Genomic DNA, 18,668 nt, shown 5'->3' with positions numbered 1-18,668 from the left:
ATATGGGTGTTATATAGTCAGGAGCGGTCAGCGGGATGATAACGTCTACTGTTTGATACGAGTTAGATGAACTTATGCGGATGGCATCTTTGAGGACGGGTCATTGGCTCTTCTTCAGCACACTTCCCAACGATCCGGTGTCAGCGCACAATTTGACCATTGCGATACGCATTATATCGGTCGTTTCCGTCACCATTCACAACAACGACCCTAGCTTCTCTCACCTCATTGACCCGAGTGACCGGCGGTGTGGCGAAAGTCACCGAACCGGCGCGTTCCACTGCCCAGACCGGTTCACTACTGGGCTCGTCTTCCGGCCAGGAAGTCGGGGACCTCGACACAACGCAGAACCGGGCGTGGATGGCTCATGTTCACAGTTTGGTGTAGGTTCTGGTTGATTGGTTCTCGGATCAATCAAGCGGTGCCAAGCCAGATAAGGTGTTGTTTCGCGTTTACGTAACGCTTACACCGTGGTTTTTTGAGTGTGGTGTCGAAGCTATTTGGCCTCAGTCGTGCTAGGTTAGCTTTTTACTTGGCTTTGAAACCGCCTTTGATAAATATTTGGCTTTGGAGATTGTCGTTCTTTTTAACCCATGAATACCAACTATGGGCGTTATTCACTGCACATTGCATGTCTACCTCGATTGTATAACCACCGAGTGAATCAGAAGATAGCACCGGAATGCAGTAGCAGGGGGTCGAGGGGGGAGGAGGGGTAGGGCAGAAGTGTATTCAGTAGTTGATCCAGTTGGGTGCCTATCATGCCTATCATTACGATGGAGTGGTGTGTCAACACAGTGGACAGGTTTATCCTGTACTTCATCATAGGTGACTCAGCCAAATGGAACTTAAATAGGTACGATCGGCCATTTGTTAGGGTCAGGAACGGAGCATCCCAATATGGTAGAAATTGTTCGATGTGGTTTTGCGTTGAATGTAAGGCCATAGGTATTTTTTATCTTCAGGTGCTGTAGCCTAGCTGAAACAATGGGATACCAAAATGCCGTATGAGAATGGCTCTCGTGCAGCTCTTTTGGGAATGTGTTATTCACTTTATTGGTGGATGGTCATTGGTCAATTATGCCAATAATCTGCTAGAGGATACCATGCAGGCCCTCGGAAATGGGCAGAAACAGCCGCCTTTATTATTTCTGCGCTGCGGAAGTGCTGTCTATGATGGCGGTATGCGCGGCGCATGCCAGCCGGTTCATTGTTCCGACAAGCTGACCCGGCTGGACGCATGCCAGAGGGTGTGTCGCTGGGGGGGGGGGGGACTGTAGAGGGGGAGGCGGGGCACCAGGCTGTGCCTTCCACGAGTGTGCTTCGCTCCTAGCGGTCCGCGCAGCCGCCGACACGGTTCGAACAGGTATGGACTTTTTGCTGCGGGAAAGCGCGGCCTGTCCGTCTGACGGGCCCGCGGCGCGAACCTGCGCCTGACAGACTCCCGGCTGCTGTTTTTACAGGACGCGGAGCCCGATCGGCCACGCAATGGCGCTGTTATAAAGTCACTGACCCGCCGCGAGCCCAGAACCGGTCGTTAACTCTGACTGGAATCCGCTCCGGTCTTTTGGTAAAGCTGGAAATCCGCTTTGACCGTTTTGTGGCCATGGTTAATGACACGGCGCGCTTCTTTAAGAACACGATGCAGGGCGATGGAAGGAAGTTATTGCTTCTCTGAACTGAACTGAAAGTCAGCTGCCCTACAAATCGGTCGTTCGGACGCTTATTTTTCCATCACGGACATCGTAACGCAGGTTCATAACATCCTGGATCCGTCTGTGACGTTGAGCAGTCCGCTGCGGGCCGCTCGTGTGACGCCCTACCGTCACATCCGGCCCTGCCGTGACGGCGGACCATAACGCCCTGCTGCAGCGGGGTCCAGCGTTACCGTGACGCCGTGTGACGCTGCGCACTCGTGGGATTTTCCGTCACGGCCCTGGGCTATGCAGGCAGTCGCTCGTGAAGACACGCTGGACGTGATGCTTATGGAATAACAAAGCTAACGGTTTGCGTTCTAAACAGATAACGGAAGCGCCTACGGCCTAAACGCATCCGGTCATGGATAAACTCATCCGCACGTGAACGCTTGGTCTCATACATCCAAACAAATCACGCGAGACGAGTAATTTTGCGGCATTAGCCAGCGCCGTTCATCCCTTGCATGCGTGCGTGACAGCGAGTGAAGGTCTTCCAACCGCGGAACTTTATTGAATCTCACTTCCTTCTTCCGAGAGTCGCGTCTCCCATGGGTGACTGGCTGTCATGCATGACTTTGAGTCACTCTTTAGGGGCGCCGGGGCCGTTCCTCGGTAGTGGGTGGGCGGGGGGGGGGAGAGGGGGAGGGCACGCGTCCCGGAAGTCCCCCACGAAGGTGAAAGGCTAGTGCAGTTGACGAAGGGAGTTGAGGCAGACTTGGAGGTCAAACTTGTTAGTGAGCTGTGAACACTAAATCAGGGGGTGTTTGAAGAAGTTTGCAATGACTTCCGTGTTCATGAATGGGACCTTGGTGGATAGTGAGAGAAAACCCATGGGGAATGAGATGCAAAAGAAATGTAGACGGGTATTGCCATCGGTCAAAAGGAAGTTGTCTATTTTTTTCGTTAAACCATCGCAGACATTACGTCATATCACCGTTACACCGTCACGAGAGGATCGAACGACCCGTTCGGTCTCACGACTAAAAACCACCTCCGTGCCGTCTGTCTCGATAACAGCCTCCACTTTTCTCATCTCCTGTCCATCCCGCCTTCACCTAAAACTGTTCTCACTCTTCAGAACGGTGACGCTGCTTTTTCTGCGTCCTTTCCATCTATAGCCGTGTTCGTTCTTCAGTGAAGTGGGATCGGTCACCCCGCACACATCTGTCTCGCCAAGGTAGGGCTGTGAATAGGATGTTCTAACGGTACGGTCAAAGTGGTGATGAGGAATGTTAGCACCATCGGTTCCCGACCTCAGCTGCTGCGATTGAGTGCTGTATCGGAGAGGTGTTTTATGAGATCGAGCTATGAAAAAACGCAGCCAAACGGAACCGGAACCAAGCAAACTGATAACATGGCGTTCAAAGTCGTCTGTGACAGATGGAGCTAGACGGAGCCAAACTGTGGACAGTCGAACTAAATGGAGCTAAACGGAGCCCTACGGTTCTCACATCGGGTCTCAGGAGGCCGATGTCCGAGGTCCGTTTTGTGCGCGAAGAATCAAACGTCTATCTGTCACGACTGAACGGTATTGGCGGTATCTGTCCACCATATGGTGTGGTAGACTTGGACTCCGTACAGCGTGAAATACCCGCCCCGTGGAATGTCCATCACAGATGGGACAGGGAACCTCGACAGATGCGCCACACGGATCAGTCTTGGATGGATTACAGTCAGACATTTGGCTCTGGATATCCATCAGCTCACGGCTGCCGGGTGATTGAACTTACTTATGCTGTTTCTCAGCATGGATTTATGGTTGCTTCTGCATGCTCATTCGGTTCTTCATTGTTACCCCTTTTCTAGTATCTTTAAGCTTTTTCATTCATATATCTCTTTCATTTATCTTTCTCCTCTCCGTTCTCCACTCTCTGCATCATCTTCCAGCCACCGTTGATGACGCCACAGGCCTGCCGCAGGTGAAAGTTCTCCGGCGCTGATGCTGCTGTTGCTGCCACCGTTGGCTTTGTTGCTGTCGTTTTTCATGCCGCTCGGGGTGAACTGATTGCGTCTCATCACATCTGACCTCTGCTCCCTTCACCGACCACCGCCGGTCACCTGTCACTATGGCAACGGACACACTTGTGGTCGGATTTATGATGTTTATCCATTACCTACCACAAAATGTGCTGAATTATCGTTGCCATGGTAATGAATCGCTCCACTCAACGCGCTGTAAAAGACAGTATTGAAACCAGGGTATATTGAAACTACCAAAACTGTTGCCAAGCTAAAACATGTCAGCTGAGCTACACTGGCCTAAAACCTAACTGTCAAGTCTATAGCAGACATCTGGCGATCTTTCCCCGCTGGTTTGGATTAGCCGATGTCTGAGATCTGACGGTCTGATTCGGACGGTCCACCTGCTTCCATCGGCCTTCAAATGGCTGGTGTGAGTGAACGGTTTCAAATACTGGAGTCTATCAGCGGGGCAGTGATGCGATGCCGAGTCACTGACCTCATGTCAGTCTCAGTTGCTGTTATCACAGTTGATATTGTTACCGTCGTCATCGCCATCGCCATCGCCACCGCCATCGCCATCGTCCTCACCACTGCTACTGCAATCACCGCCGCAACCGCCACAACGCTACCGTCGCCGCCCTGGGGTCTCGGTCGTTATGGCTCGCCTTAATCCCTCACCTGGCTGTCAGGATCAGGCTTATTGAATCAGACAGGCTTGACCGCAAGGCCAGGGTTAGCCTGGCCGTAGAGGTTGGTTTTGGGACAGCGGTGGTGGCAGCCTGAGGCTATCGCTGACGCTGGCGGTGACGTTGTCATGGGAGACTCGGTAGCTTTATTATCGTCTGATGTAGGGTGGTAATTGATCTGAAGTCACGGGTTAATGATGATAGAGTTTGGGTGAAATAGTGGGAGTTGCGTTAATGGCAGATAATGACACCCGAGACAGTAGATAATGGTGCCTGCGGTTCCCCTGATCTGTATGCTGTGATTGGTGGAACCGTTGGTTTCGGCCTTGAACTATAGTAATAAGCGATAGATTAATTATTGTTGACAGTGTTACTCAAACACATATTTCACATCTAATGGTTAGGAATCATCAGTCTGCCCCTTGTTGACAGTTCCACTCCCACGCGACTCAGTTGTTCATTCCTCGGCACAGACTAACAGTAACGTAAGACACTCAACCTCTTATCTTCGTGTGCTGCGGGTTAGCCTAACGTTCACGGCCCCTGCGCCACCTATTTGTGTCGCATTGCAGTCTCCGATACAGTAAACACGGGCCATATGACACTGCCGGATATGACTAAGAAGAAATAAAAATGAGTGAGGCTAGATCAGGCTGAGTTTGTGCCACTCAACCAGACCAAGCTGAGTCTCTGTGACTGAGACCAGACCAGACTTGGTCTACTCTACTGGACCCAGGCCAGACTGAGTCTATGTGACTGAGTCGCGGCGAGTCTGGGTCCATGTCTGATTGTCTGAGCCCCTTGAACGGATGTAGTTACCGCGCTCACAGAGCCTGCCTAATGTGGGAACAGGTGGGGAACGCCGACAGAGTGGGAGGGGTGTCGAGGCGGCGTCCACAGAATGGCCTTCGTGGGACGCGAGGGACAGTTTGGACGAGGGTGGTGCGATGAACAATGAACAGGTGTACTGGCGAGGAATGCTTGACGCTGCTGCAGGTGGCAATGAATACTGCAGCATCGACTGTGACAGATATACACATGCAATGATAGGTATTCTTCGGTATTATCTTGATATATTAGATGTAGCTTTAGAAAGAGATATTCATATGCATATGTAAAAATAAAATTTGATTTTTATGAGACATGTACCGTTTCCATGGATTTAGATTACTTGCTTTGCCTGGCATTGTGTTCTTCGGTCTCTAAAAAGCAAAGCCGGCCCAACTTTCGCCAAATATGACCGACAGGGCCGGTCTCCTTTTTTTTTCTGATAAGCCGATATAGGCGAGGCTGGGCCACTATGTTTACATCCGTCTTAGTTAACAAATCGTGCGACTTTTCGGCCTCGACAGTTTAGAAAGCGATAGGCACCTGTATTCCAGTGGTAAGCACAACACTTGAACGTCAACAGCAGTTCCATCGTTGCTGGCTAGTTCCATTGGCCAGCGATTCCTCCTGTTATTCTTGTTGTTGAAGCATGTATTATTTTTGTTCGGCCATACATAGTCTCCCAATTGCCTCGGTCGATTGATGGAGAGTTTGAAGTGTTTTTAGGAGCGCCGGCGGGCTGTGAGACAAGCTGCCAGGCTCTGGGCGATAACTGGTGTCGAAGACATCAGCCGGTTGTCGGATAGTCTAACGTCGTGTGATCTGTGGTCGATTTAATCTCGGTCTCTTGTCGCCAGAGGTGACGGATGAGGTCAGTGGTAGGCCTGGGCAATGGGCATTTGGCGGTATTTCAATTTTATGCGAAGCACGGTAAGTTCTATACTGGCTTTGTCGGACGGAATGGACGAAAATTATTTTATTTATCGCTTTGTCTTGTGTCATTCTTGGGATAAGCTGCAACATTCCATCTTGAATTATATGAGTTGCGTTGCATAATTTCATAACAACGGAGTCCAAAATTTCTGTCCCGAAACCTCCAAACCCAGTTACGGTTTCCTGTCGGCGATGTGTCACGGACGTGAGCCGGCGGCTTCGACCGTGTCGACCGAGCGCGTAAGGTCGATGTTGCGACACGCCGTAACGCGCCGGTGACCCGTATTGTGATGACATGCGTAGCCCAGTTCTGTATGCCATGGCTCATGACCCGGTGAAAGTGCATCACTGGCTGGTATACCAGGGATGATATTTGAGCCGTGTGGGTGGTGACGATATTTAATTACCTTGTCGATTTGCGAGCAGTAAGTAGAAACAATTTGTGAATGCTTATAGGCACACGGATACAAACTTCGGTCGTTTTTGGCACCTATTTAGGGCGCATTTCCGGCAGTGATGAATGTCTCGCGATATAAACTCAAAATTCGGCATGCATACCGGCTATTTATTCATTCACGAACCCACACCGCCTGTCACGGCGGAGCCCACGTCGCAGACCCATTTACCTGATTAGAGTCCTGATCCGATCAGCCATCCCGCTGGAAGCTGGCCCGCCGCAGGAACCGTGACAGGAAAGTGGATTAAGCTCCGAATCTGACCGCCAGGCGTGGTCTCCGGTGGGCTGATCGCTGGCGTTTTCCGCCAGTCGTGTTTCCTGTGATCTGGTCTGGCTGCGATCTATTCCGCCGGCCCTGGACAGGCTCGTGACATTTTTAGTCGCCAGTCGCCGTGTCTGGAGATTTTGCCTTAGTTTGTGGGCGTTCTGCGTGAGAGCGAGGAGAGGGAGGCCGGTTCCGATGATCTTTGCCTGAACATGGGCCGTGATAATGTATTCGTGGCGCAAGCTGAGGACTGTTGCTGCGGTGACATTTGGTCGTTAACGCCAGAATTCTGGCATTCAGTTTTCAGTTTCATATAATCTGATGATTTTTATTCAACAACTATTCGTGTGAGACTATGTACAATTTTACTCCCCTTTCTATCGAAAATCACGCCTGCATTTCTTCACTACACTTAACTTGCCAATGGTCCTCCCATGTCTACCAATTTCACATTCCCGTGTCAAAAACCTATGGCGCGATCTATGGACGACACCACCAACTCCTACCGCGGCCCCGCCGCCCGGTGTCGCCACCTGCATGTCATCATCCCACAGCGAGGTAGCCAAGGCCAGGTCGCTGCCCTGTCCCGAGTAGGGTGAGAGGGAGTGCTGCCTAGATAATCATCGCGACCACTCCCTTCTTCGTGATTCGGCGGCACCCCCGTGGGACTGCTGCCGTTGCCTCAGAGCACTGTTTAAATCTGGCGCGCAGCTGGGAGTTGGAATTGCAACTCTCCTGCATACAGTAGTTGCACCTGTGCTTGTGGAATGGTAGCAAAAAGCCAATCTGTTTCAGTTTGATGCTACAGTTGTCCTATAGTTGTGAGCCAGAACACAGTTCTTTGCTCAATATGCCTCATGGCGAGGGTTATCTTTCACTGAGGATCTTTAGACCGTTAAAAATGATTAAATCGGCTTGACCATAATGAAACACAAACTGCAAGGAGGAAAGTGTGTTTTTAGCCATCTATCAGTCTTGTTTTTTGCTAACAACTTTTGGAATAACTGAGCCGTATTGTAACTGCCGTAACTGCATGACCAATGAAGCCAGTGGTGACCAGTACCTAGATGGGTAGGACGCTGATGGTTTCCCAGTAACGGCTATAGCTTCACTTCTCCTAATTCCACAGCTGTCTGACTGCAGCTGTGGGCGGCTTCATGATGCCAGGCCACTCACAAGTGTTGCCAGGCTGACGGCCGAGGTCAGACTCATTTCACGAGGTCAAATTTACACCTGTGGCGCGGGCCGCGGCGGGTCACCGGTGGCAACTCCGTGATGGTTTTGATGTGCCGTAATTGCCCCAAGATAGCCCCTACCTTTACGAGCATTTCCCGACATGGCCAGCATATTACGTTTCATGGTGCAGTCTTAAACATCCCCTTCAGAACCACTCTACCTGGGTGCTAAGTACTCAGCCGTGCCCACTCGTATAAATGACGTCATTGGTACAAATGATGTCGCCTGCATGCACTGTGGAGGCGGTGGTGCTCGCGCCCACTCAGAACTTCAACCCGACTGTTGTTTTGCGCCAGCTGTGGCCTCGTGACCGTCCTTGGCGTCGCGGATGGACTGCTGTTGTTGAAGGAGATGCAGAACTTGTGTGTTGTGGTTGGTCAAATCCGGGTGCTGTGTTCAAGGTCTATTCTCTCTTCTCCGCCATATAAAGTTTGATCAATTTCGATAGAGATGTTGATGAAAAATCAGCTCGCTCGTGAACTAGGTTAGACACTGTCTAACGTCACGCCTGTCTATAATAGACAGGCGGGTCAGTTCTGTCGAGTCACTGATTTCAGACGCGGGTGGAACCACGGACAGACGCTCGCTGACCGGCAGAGTTCGTGTCAAGGCCGCTGAACCGCGTCACAACCGGCCCCGCCGCCGGCACATAGCGATCGAACGGTGAAAGTTATGGCCTCACAGAGAATCGAACCCGGGATTTCCACTCACGACTGCCGCCTATTAACTGCCGACAAATGGCAGTGCTATGGTCGAATGTGTCACGCCTCGACATTACTTAAAGGTAGTGTGCCAGCTTTCTTGGACCGTATGGAGTTAATGGCCCAGATAAGGAGAACCGGATTTTTAGAACTTATCCATACCTTCAAAACTCATGGAAACGTCTTAAATTCTTCAAATTTTGAGTACCCCAGTGCGAAATTCGCCCCGACGGGTTGTCGGTCGTACCCCAACCACATTTCACACCACTATGAACAATAAATGCACACACTGAAATCGCTATTACCGATATGCTCATCCAATCAAGTTTCGATAAACCCGTTCATCATCATCTCCTGCGGTTTCGAACACGCCTGTTAGGTGGCTTCTGATGCTCGTCGAGGTCGGAATTTCCAAATACGCGTGGTGCGTCGGGCCGCGCGCTCTGACTTCGGCCAAGAAAAATGCGTCAGCTGATCATTGTCATTTCTGCCACTTGCGTGTGGTGAAATGGGGTCATAACTTATAAGACGGCTTTTTCATATCAATTATTTTACATAAAATCATATTTCAAACCATAAATAATGTTCGACAGCCAAATAAAAGAAACAATACCAATACGGGCTTACAGTTTAAGGCTCGACATTGTGTTGTCTACGATTAGACAGCTGATAACTCATTCCCGTACGTCGTATGGTCGTAACACTATAATGACCTTTGCTTATTGTCACAAGTGCGCCGCATTCGCGATTGTTGCCCGACGCCTGTTTGCAGGTGAGCCCACTACAGTTGTTATACATATCTAAAAACCGATAAACTTTTAGGCGAAAAAGGCACTATTCCAGGCCCATTTTTGATATTTTTTGCGATATTAGGTAAAAACAGAAGCTTCTTATCCTAGGAAAAATAAAATGGGAAATCTTTCAAAGGTGGCACACTACCTTTAATGGGCGGGTCACAGCGGCCAAAAAGGCACGTGCTTTGTTATCTCGCGTAACACGCAACATGAAACCACGAAACGGTCGTGAGGCAAGAATGAGCGTCATGATTGAGAACAAAACACTACCGCTGGGCAGTAACCTAGACCGGCAGAAATAAATTGAGCATTACTATCAGTGTCTACGCTTTTCTTATAATGGAGCTGATTGAAAGCTATGGCGAAACCCGGCCCAGTTAGCCACCGTTTTGATTGACTGCAACTGAAATGTGCAATCTATCTCTGTCTGGCATGGCAAGTAACTAAGCGCAATCCTCGTTTATTGTCACCAGATGCAAGCAGCTCTCCTAGTGAAGCCCACCTAACACAGGTACCCTTCACTACACACGCTGTCGTGCTATTAGCGTAGGCCGATTTCATGGTGAAATATCGTCCAGATTTTCAGTCGGTGACCCGTAGTAAATCACTCTCCCACGCTGATGAGTCGAATGCTGGCTTTGGTACAGGTGGAAGAGGGAAAGGGTCGGGTCACTGGGCCACTGACCTCAGGGGGTGGGATGACAGAGAGGGATAGTGACCCCGATTCACCCCGGAGGCGGGTCAACCCCCTCCCTCCCTCAGCAGACTACACCTGGGAGCATTGAACTCGTCTATCGTGCGCGCTTAGTCGTATTAGTGTATAGTGACCAGCTTTGGAAGGTCACAAATCACTGGACTGAGCCCCATCGTAGCTGGGAGCTGCGGTTTTTTGGCGTACAAACGTGCTGTGGGGTTGGTTAGTGCAGTGAGCGGGGCTACAGGTTATACGATGGGTCAATGAGGTAAATGGATCAGACTGATTTATATACAAACATTAACAAACTTTAACTGCTTCTACAAGTCAGTAAATAACGTTCATACAGGTGTTGCTGTTGCTTCTGTAATTGCTGCTGATGCAGGAAAACAGTTTTCTGAAGACGAACAGAAATAATTTCCGTTTGCCTACTCCTGTTACCAAACGGATACTCAAGCTCGAGGCCTGGAAACGATCCTAAGCCCCTCCCTACCCCCACCTTTCATCCACAGCTGCTTGGTGGGCTGCCAGCCCCCTCCCCCGTCTCTCAAATCCCCTCCCTCTCTTCACCTGGGTGAACCTGGTGACCACGCCGACACAGATTCTAGCCGATGACGTCACCATAACCATAACCCGTGCCATCAGGCTTATGGATTCCGACCGGCTGTTTCTGGGGCTATTCTGGGGTGTGGACTGTGTTGTGTTTACTTGCTGGCAGAAGGCAGGTGCAGATGCCGTTTTGGATAGCGAAGCAGGTGGCTGGTTGTGGGTTTGTGCCACGAAATCTGATCGGATTTATATTTTGGAGTTCGAACCTTTGGGCAAGCGACTAACGTGGGCCTGAACTCGCGTATGTGGATGTTTGAGATCTCAACAACCTTGATTAAATATTTTCTGTTTTCGATAACACCTTCACTTCTTATCAAAATCATTTTATATCATTTTATGTCGCGTATCATTTGAAAAATATATATGATATGACATATGTTATTTCTGCACGATAAAACGTTTACCTAATTTTTCTTTTATTCTAAAATTGGGCCGCTGCGCCGCGCCATTTTTTACGAGTCACGACTGCCGATGTCAGCCGATGTAAATTACCTGCCACCGTACCGACAGCACGAGATGTACTCTGCCGCGTCACGGAACGGGTCACGAGTCCGGTCACGAACGTCACGAGCTCGTCACGAATGTCACGATTTGTGTCACGAACGTCCGTGGCGTGCGAGCCGCGTCGTTTCCGCCGCCGGCTAGTGCTGCCAAATGTGCTGCCAAACGGTGTGCCATCAGTCGCCACCACTCCCCCTCCCCTCCTCCCTGTTCCGAGATAGGGTCAGGCCAGCAGGGTCATCAGAAACGGGCGTGGCCGCCTCGCCGACCCCGACACTCTAATTAGGGACAATCCTGCGCCAGTTTCGTCACTAGGTCGCCGCCGGCTCATGTCTCGGTTAGCCGCGCGATTTGAGTGACGGTGCTAAGAGGCGGGTGTCGGATCTGGCGTAACTGGCGCAGGTGGTCCCTTTGTGGCGCGCGGCGGTGCGCCGGTTTCGTCACAGAGTGAGGCGGTGTCGTGTGTCCCGTTGGTCCCGTATGGTGTCGTGGGTGTTGCGATGTTTTGTGCCGACTGCCGATCTTTATATAGCCATTCATGAGACCGTCCTATTTCTCTCCCCCTTACCTAAGTGCTGCTCCACTCTCTTCTTCCAGCCCTTTCTCCATCACAATTTTGTTTTATCATCTATCTACCGCTATTATTCTTGATGTCGTTAATCCATTCCCTACACTTTTCGTTTTCCAGCTTTGTTCCATTCCACCCCCCCCCATTTCCAACTCACTCCGTTCGTGAGTCCTGACCCACTCCCGCTCCGTTTCACCCCCACTCTCCCCTCCCTCTACCCCTCTCTATGGGTGTGGCTGGTCCTCTGCCCCCGGGGCACTGGTGGCCGCTCGCCACCCGTCAGGACTGGGATAGGGGGGAGGAGAAGGGTCAAGGTCGGACACTGTCACTGAGCCGAGCGGTACTGGGTCACAGAGAGAACGGTTCCCCACTGATTCGATCATTGTGGGGAGGGGGAGGTGTGACCCATGGCGTCGTCCCACTGACTGGGGTTAGTGGTTCGGTGACCGTCGACTCATTATCAAGGGCAACATGTTTTTGAGGAGAAGGTTGTAAGCAGGTATGTGGATTCGAAAATGAAGGCAGCAGAACCTTCCAGGCTCCAGGAGTGTTTCACGATGCTGAAACGTTAACCCGCGAGTTGCTGGGGGGGGGGGGCGTTAAACGCCCCCACTTTTTTTTTGGGCCATAGCATAAAAACGGCGCGCCGCAGGCGCGCCAAATTTTGGGTACCTGTAGAAAATTGAGTGAAGTTTATTGTGACAAAGTTTCAAAAAAATCGGTCGGAAAATTTTTGAGATATCGAGGTTTTAGTGGCGTCATGATTTCTGAGTTTTCGACCAAAAACGGCATATGTTCAAAAAATCATATAAAATCACAGAACAGGCATACAGACATGCCGTAAACGCCATTAGACTGCCAATACCATGGTCAATCAAATGGCTATCTTCGATTATTGATTATCGTTCCGCATTTTCCATAATCTTGAACTGAATCTTGGCAATTTTTCGTGACAACTTCACGACCATGATACATGAATTTCTTAAATTGAACTTTTTGAGCCAAACACGTACATATATGATAAAATGAATGTCATCATCGTGTTCTACGCCCCAAATTACCTATAAAACATGTGTCACAGGCTGCGAATATCAGTTTTGATTTTCGGGTATATGTGCCTACCCGGTTGACCTGACCTTGACCTTGACCTATGCTTGACTGACCCCTACATGGAGCTGACACTCTTGTAGGCCTTATATGATGGATTGTACACCGTTTTGACAGAGTTTATGGCGAGAGGCGCCCATTGCGAAGTCCTGAAGTCCATGCTACTGAAAGCCCGATTTCAGGTGTTTGACCTGACCTTGACCCGACCTGTGACCTCAAAATTCAACTTTAAAGTACTCATCTGAAGCGTCTCGTCGCGCTCTTTCGTTTGCCGCCTCGTGCGTTTCGCTGCGCCTATTGGTTCTCGAGTTATCGGCTGGGGGCGTTTAACGCCCCCCCCCCCCAGCAAACGGTGGGTGGCGAAATACCCCAGCAACTGCCGGGTTAATTTACTTTACACGAGTAGCCCAGTTCCAATGCAATGTTTGAAAGTGAATGAACGATCCTCAAACATTGTAGCACTAACGTTTTAATGATAAATTACAAGCACATCGACCTTCTAACGTTGTGAACGTTCACTATGACACGTTCTCTAGTCGTGCCAGCTGTGGCGTGCACGTTTCAATGGCGAGGAGCGACGCGCATGTTTGACCCATACCTCATGGAGTTACGCCTCGCTATTGTTCCCCCGGCCATGGCTACATCGATTTTCTCCGGTAATTGTTCGCACCAGGCGTGGTCAAATGCAGGCATATATCAAATTATTTGCACCGGCCACCTGCGCTAGCGGTGTGAGCCCGTTGCTTTCTTCAAGGCCGGTCCACCTAATCAATATGGGTGGTGGGCAGTGGGCAACCATGTTGGTAGAGTAGCAAAGCTATGAGTCATCGCGTTGAAAGGAGTTTAAAAGGTTTGATCACGAAACGGTTGTTTGAAGCTTCTGTATTCGGTAGGCTGGTGCCGACAAAGGAATGGGCACGGAATGGTCCAGAACATGTCGAAGGTTCGCGTGCCATGTGATGGGCCTGCAGCTGTTCGAGTCCTAATTCATTCATGTTGCTCTAAAATTGGCTATAAATGCGGGCGTCCCTGGTAAACATCACGGCTGACATTGTCGGATTAGGTACAAAGGAGGACGAGAATCAACCTAAGATCTATGTTTTTTTTTTTTGGCCTGACATACTTCTCGTCTCCAGTACAAGCTTTTTACTATGCATAATGCATATTGCATATCCACTTTTAGATAAAGTCAAAAGTCTGTCCGTATTAATAGTAGTCCGTGCCATAGTATTTTATACAGCATAGCTGCCTAACTTTCTTTGCTCGGTGCTTCTTTTCCTATAAATACGTCTGGCAGTTATAACGTGACATCGACGGCACATATTGTGACCTTTCCACGCCTCTAACGTTTCTTATTGATCTCAAGTCCATTACGGCAACAAGAAGCTACGCGGTCATGTGTCGTAGATCTACCATGTACAGGTCTCGCGGGTTTTAGCGGTAGGTTTTGCACCTAGAAAATTTAGTATACTTCAGGCTATATCTTCGTCGTCTTAAGCTTTAAGTGTTGAAGATGCGATCGACTTGTTGGTTCACAAGCCGGCCATGATCGTGTAAAATGGCTTCATCGTAGATCGATTAGTTTCTGAGATATAACCGGAAATGTACAAGTGCAAAACCTACCGCTTAATCTCGCGAGAGCCGCGTACTTTGTCATGGTCGTAGTTTTTTTCCTTTGGCCTGCAATCCTTTGGCCTGCAAACCAATCGAACCTCGGTGCGTTGGACAGACGTTGACAAAAAGGTAACATCACGCTCCAAATCGCCGTCTATTGTGATGATAAGACTTCGTTACCCGTGCGGTATGCCCGACCGATAATGCCTCGTTGGATCTCCGCCCCTCGCTGTGGTACCTTGTTAGATCTCAGTGCTAACTAGGTCCCTTGAGAGGTTGCATGGTCCGTTGGAAGGTTTTGTGAGTGCGGGTCGCTTCGTTATGCTTCTCTAATAAGCCATTTACAAGTCGTGTGGTCGTGATTTGGTGGACCACGGTCTGCATCTGAAATGGTGAGGTAGGATTGTTAGTTGCATTTAGTGAGGCTGGGAGAATCACATTCTATCTGGTTAACAGCATGAGCCACATTCTTACATTCCCAATGCCCAATGAATCCCTCATTCATTCTTTGACATGTATTATATGGTTTACGTCGTCTTACTTCGTGGGAAGCTTATAGCTCAGTTGTTTTATAAACGCAACTTCCAAAATAACTTCTATCTCGCATTTTCAGAACTCTGGCAAAAGTGCTATAATATAGCTCTCTCGAAAGAACGGGTCCGCGCTTTGTTTCTCTGTTCCGTTTACGCCGCCCAAAGTGCTCCTGTCTGGCCCCGTGTGGTTCTCGTCCATCCTGCCCCGGGGCGACGCGGAGTGACCTCTGACCCGGCCCGCTGACCCCAGTGACCTGTGTGATCCCTGGTGAACCGGCGCCCGGCCGCGGCTCGTCACTCCATCTTACTTTCCTTTCCCGAGCGGCGAGTGACCCCGATTGAACTAAACTCTAAAGTGTGTCCAGCTTCGGTTGTTGTGAACCGCCCCACTCTGGCCAATATGGCAGCTCTGAGTTGTGGTAGCGGACGATATGGCAGCGCTGAGTTGTGTCGGTTGCACGATATTGCGGCACTGGAGTGGTGGCAACGGCATTGATTTAGCCATCGACATTCCGCTGCTTTGGTCCGCGTCGTTTGAAGGTCGGGTGATTTATATGGTCGCATTTGGTACAGTGCGTTGGCTTTGCTGTATGGTCTACACTCATGCAAACGGTAGCCGGTAGGGTAGGTGGCCGAAGGTTTTTAAAGTTTTACTGCCTGTTACAAAGGCCTACTTCTTGGCGTTGGTATGGTGAAGCGTCTAAAGGAACCATTACACCACGAAACGAAATGAAGAAATGCTCAAACGTACTCGGTTTTATCGATCCTGACCTACTACAATTTCTTCTACCAAATCCTGTGCCAGATATGACTTCTCGAATGGCGCTTCTCCCTCCCCAGCCCCAGCTTGGAATGAAAACAGCAAAGAGGCTAAAATGTTCCGCACAAGCCCCTACCGAGTAGTAAAGTAATCTTGCCCCTACCTACGACCCCAGCCTCCGCAGTCCCTCGGTGATGTAGGTGGCGCGCGCATCGCAGGGACAGAATTCACCAATAGAGGTCACTAGTGTGGCCTGGCAGGGCCGGCCGGCGAGCGGGCTCCGACAGACCTGAGATTGGGTGTATTATCTGGGCAGGGACTGGTCCCCGACTCCCCCACTCCCATGGGATAAATCTCAGCGCCGCCGTCTCCCCTTGGTTTGCGTTGGGTGATTGATTGTGTGGTAGTGTCCCAGGCTTGTATGAGACTGGGGCCTGCCTGCTTGGGTACTTTGCTGGGAAACGCTGTTTGGAAATCACTTATATAGTTTGGTGTGGGCTTACTGCTTTGGCGGGTTTGATGTGGTCATCCGCCTTCGCTCTTTCTGCTACGGACGCCTTTCTCTCATCGTAAGGACGGTCATCTCTTTTCACAGACATGTTTGCGTAGGATTTGGCCCTAAATATCCTACTGCCCTTCAAGTGACAGACTTCATCATCCCAGCGTGTGCATTGTCTATATGCACGTGCACGTTGCACACCTTGCATTGACTGCACATATGCCCGCCGTATGTACACGGTCCACATACTATTGTGCTTCTCCTGTCCCCGAGTTTCATTGATTCTTCCCCCTCGCCTTCCTTTGGCGTTCTCCCTCGCCCGCCGGCGCGCCGTGGGACCTTGATGTGTGGTACCTACGAACCACTTGAGCTGCAGAAACTGTATATTGCATTGGCACGGAAGAGTTAGGTGTTGTGTGTGCACTGTGTGCACTGTGAGTGGTGCACTCTCGTTGGTGCACACAGTGTGACGTTTGCTCTGGTGCACGCTGCACTGCACAGAGCACAAAGGACATCCTATGCCCAGTCTGACGTCTACACAAATATCAGCACACGGCGGCGGATCATTTCAGCAGGGATGGACGGAGTGCCGTCGCCGCTTTGTCATCCGTCGAGCGGACGTAAAGCTGTCAAACGGCCTCCCCTCCCCGCCATAACCCGAGGCGGGTCGGTCGGGTCACTGTGATGGGGCTGGCTGTCGGTGATTTATGGTCGTGAGAACTGGAAGGATGAGATGACACGGCGAAATGAACGTGACTTTCCTCCAAGATGGCCCCCTAGAGTTCTTAGCTGAAGGTATGAGTTGGGCGTTTGTACAACCGTCCTTGAACTTTACATGAACAAGACACGACTTGAAACGCTTAGCAAAGCTTCAGCATTCTTGAGTGGGTGCGCTATTCTTAGCCATTATTTTTATTGTTCAGGTTTGATGCTATAAAACCCGATTGAAATATTTCATGAATATCCAGAATTCGGGTTTATGAATCAATCATTTAGAAGGCAAGGATAAATCAATTTTTCTGATATCATTCGACGACTTTTAACTCTGGAATACCGGCACGGATATCCATTATCCAATCCGATTATCCTACAAGCACAATCAATCCAATTCCTCTCGACTCAGCTAGGACCGGTTTTGTAAAAATACACAGATAGGCGGGATAGCTGTGTGGCTTTTGCGGTGGCTTTTGTGGCGTGACTCGTGTGGGTTAACTCGTTCGCTGCCTTGTTGTGTGCCCGGGGTGTGTTGTGTGTTTGTTGTTTGCCCTACCGCGCGTTATGTGCGTGTTGTGGAGTGTTCTGGCTGTCTCGCCTGCTCTAGCACCTGCTCGCCCCGGTTTTCGCACTCGGTCTGTTCCTCTCGCCAGATGTGAGTTGGATGCGGAGGGCGTGAGCCAGGCCACCGCCGCCGCCGTTGCCATGGAAACGACGCCGGCCAACAACAACAACCTGGCCAACCAGGAGGAGCTGAAGCTGCTCGCCCGGCTGGAGGCGGCCAACAGGTGAGGCGGCAGGTCCTGATTCCCGTCCTCCTGCACTCTGCTGCTGCTGATCTCGCTTTGGTAATATCAGGCTGGAGCGTTGTGGGGTGTTTACTGTTTAGGTCCTTTCGAGCCAAACAGCTGAAACTGGCCGTAAACTTTTCCAGAATTCAAATCCGTATGACCATCTTCTTTCAATAAACTTACAAAGCACCGAAGGTCTTTCTCGCTTTTCAATGGCTGTTTTCGGGTTCAAATTTATCGTATCCTCTGCTTTGCGTTCATAATTTGTTTCGGGGAATTCTGCGAGCACAAACAGCTTCAGTCGGTGATGAGATTTACGTGTGCTAAGGCTTAAACTGGTTATTCGTGGGTTTTTGCATAAAGAACACACTGCCCGCGCCAGTGCAGTGCAGTGGTTGACGCTGTGCCATGCGGTGCAGTATAACTTCAGGCGTCTACTGCTAGTGTCATCTAGCGGCAAAAGTATAAACTGTCCACGGTGGGACAGGAAAACGGAATTTAATGGCTTTGCGGTCTTCTCAGCAAGCCATTCTTCCTCAACTACGCTAATAAAAGCATTTCAAAGTATAGATTAACTACACAGTCCGCTTCCTTTGCTTCACTCGTGTTTTTGTTGCTGCATAGTGCATATGCATCGTTCTGCTTGTGTGTTTGCGTGCATTTGTGCCACATGCTGCTTAGTGCTTTGAGGCACGCTTGGAGAATTTTGCGCTGGGATA

The 18,668-nt window shown here is 50.1% G+C and overlaps 1 long non-coding RNA gene across 2 annotated transcripts in view; it reads left to right on the top strand.

Annotated features, from left to right (window-relative positions):
- Positions 1-17,945, top strand: part of LOC122367922 — a 47,445-nt gene extending 29,500 nt beyond the window's left edge. For both annotated transcript variants that reach the window (XR_006254145.1, XR_006254146.1), the window contains exon 3: positions 17,812-17,945. This is a non-coding gene — a long non-coding RNA (uncharacterized LOC122367922). The remainder of the gene's footprint in view (positions 1-17,811) is intronic.
- Positions 17,946-18,668: the final 723 nt, after the last annotated feature.

The sequence above is a fragment of the Amphibalanus amphitrite genome, unplaced genomic scaffold, assembly GCF_019059575.1.
Source record: "Amphibalanus amphitrite isolate SeventyFive unplaced genomic scaffold, NRLGWU_Aamphi_draft 000908F_arrow, whole genome shotgun sequence".
In the NCBI taxonomy this organism is placed as follows: Eukaryota; Metazoa; Arthropoda; class Thecostraca; order Balanomorpha; family Balanidae; genus Amphibalanus; species Amphibalanus amphitrite.
Note: the sequence above shows the minus strand (reverse complement) of the source record. Positions and strands in the feature narration are given on the sequence as shown.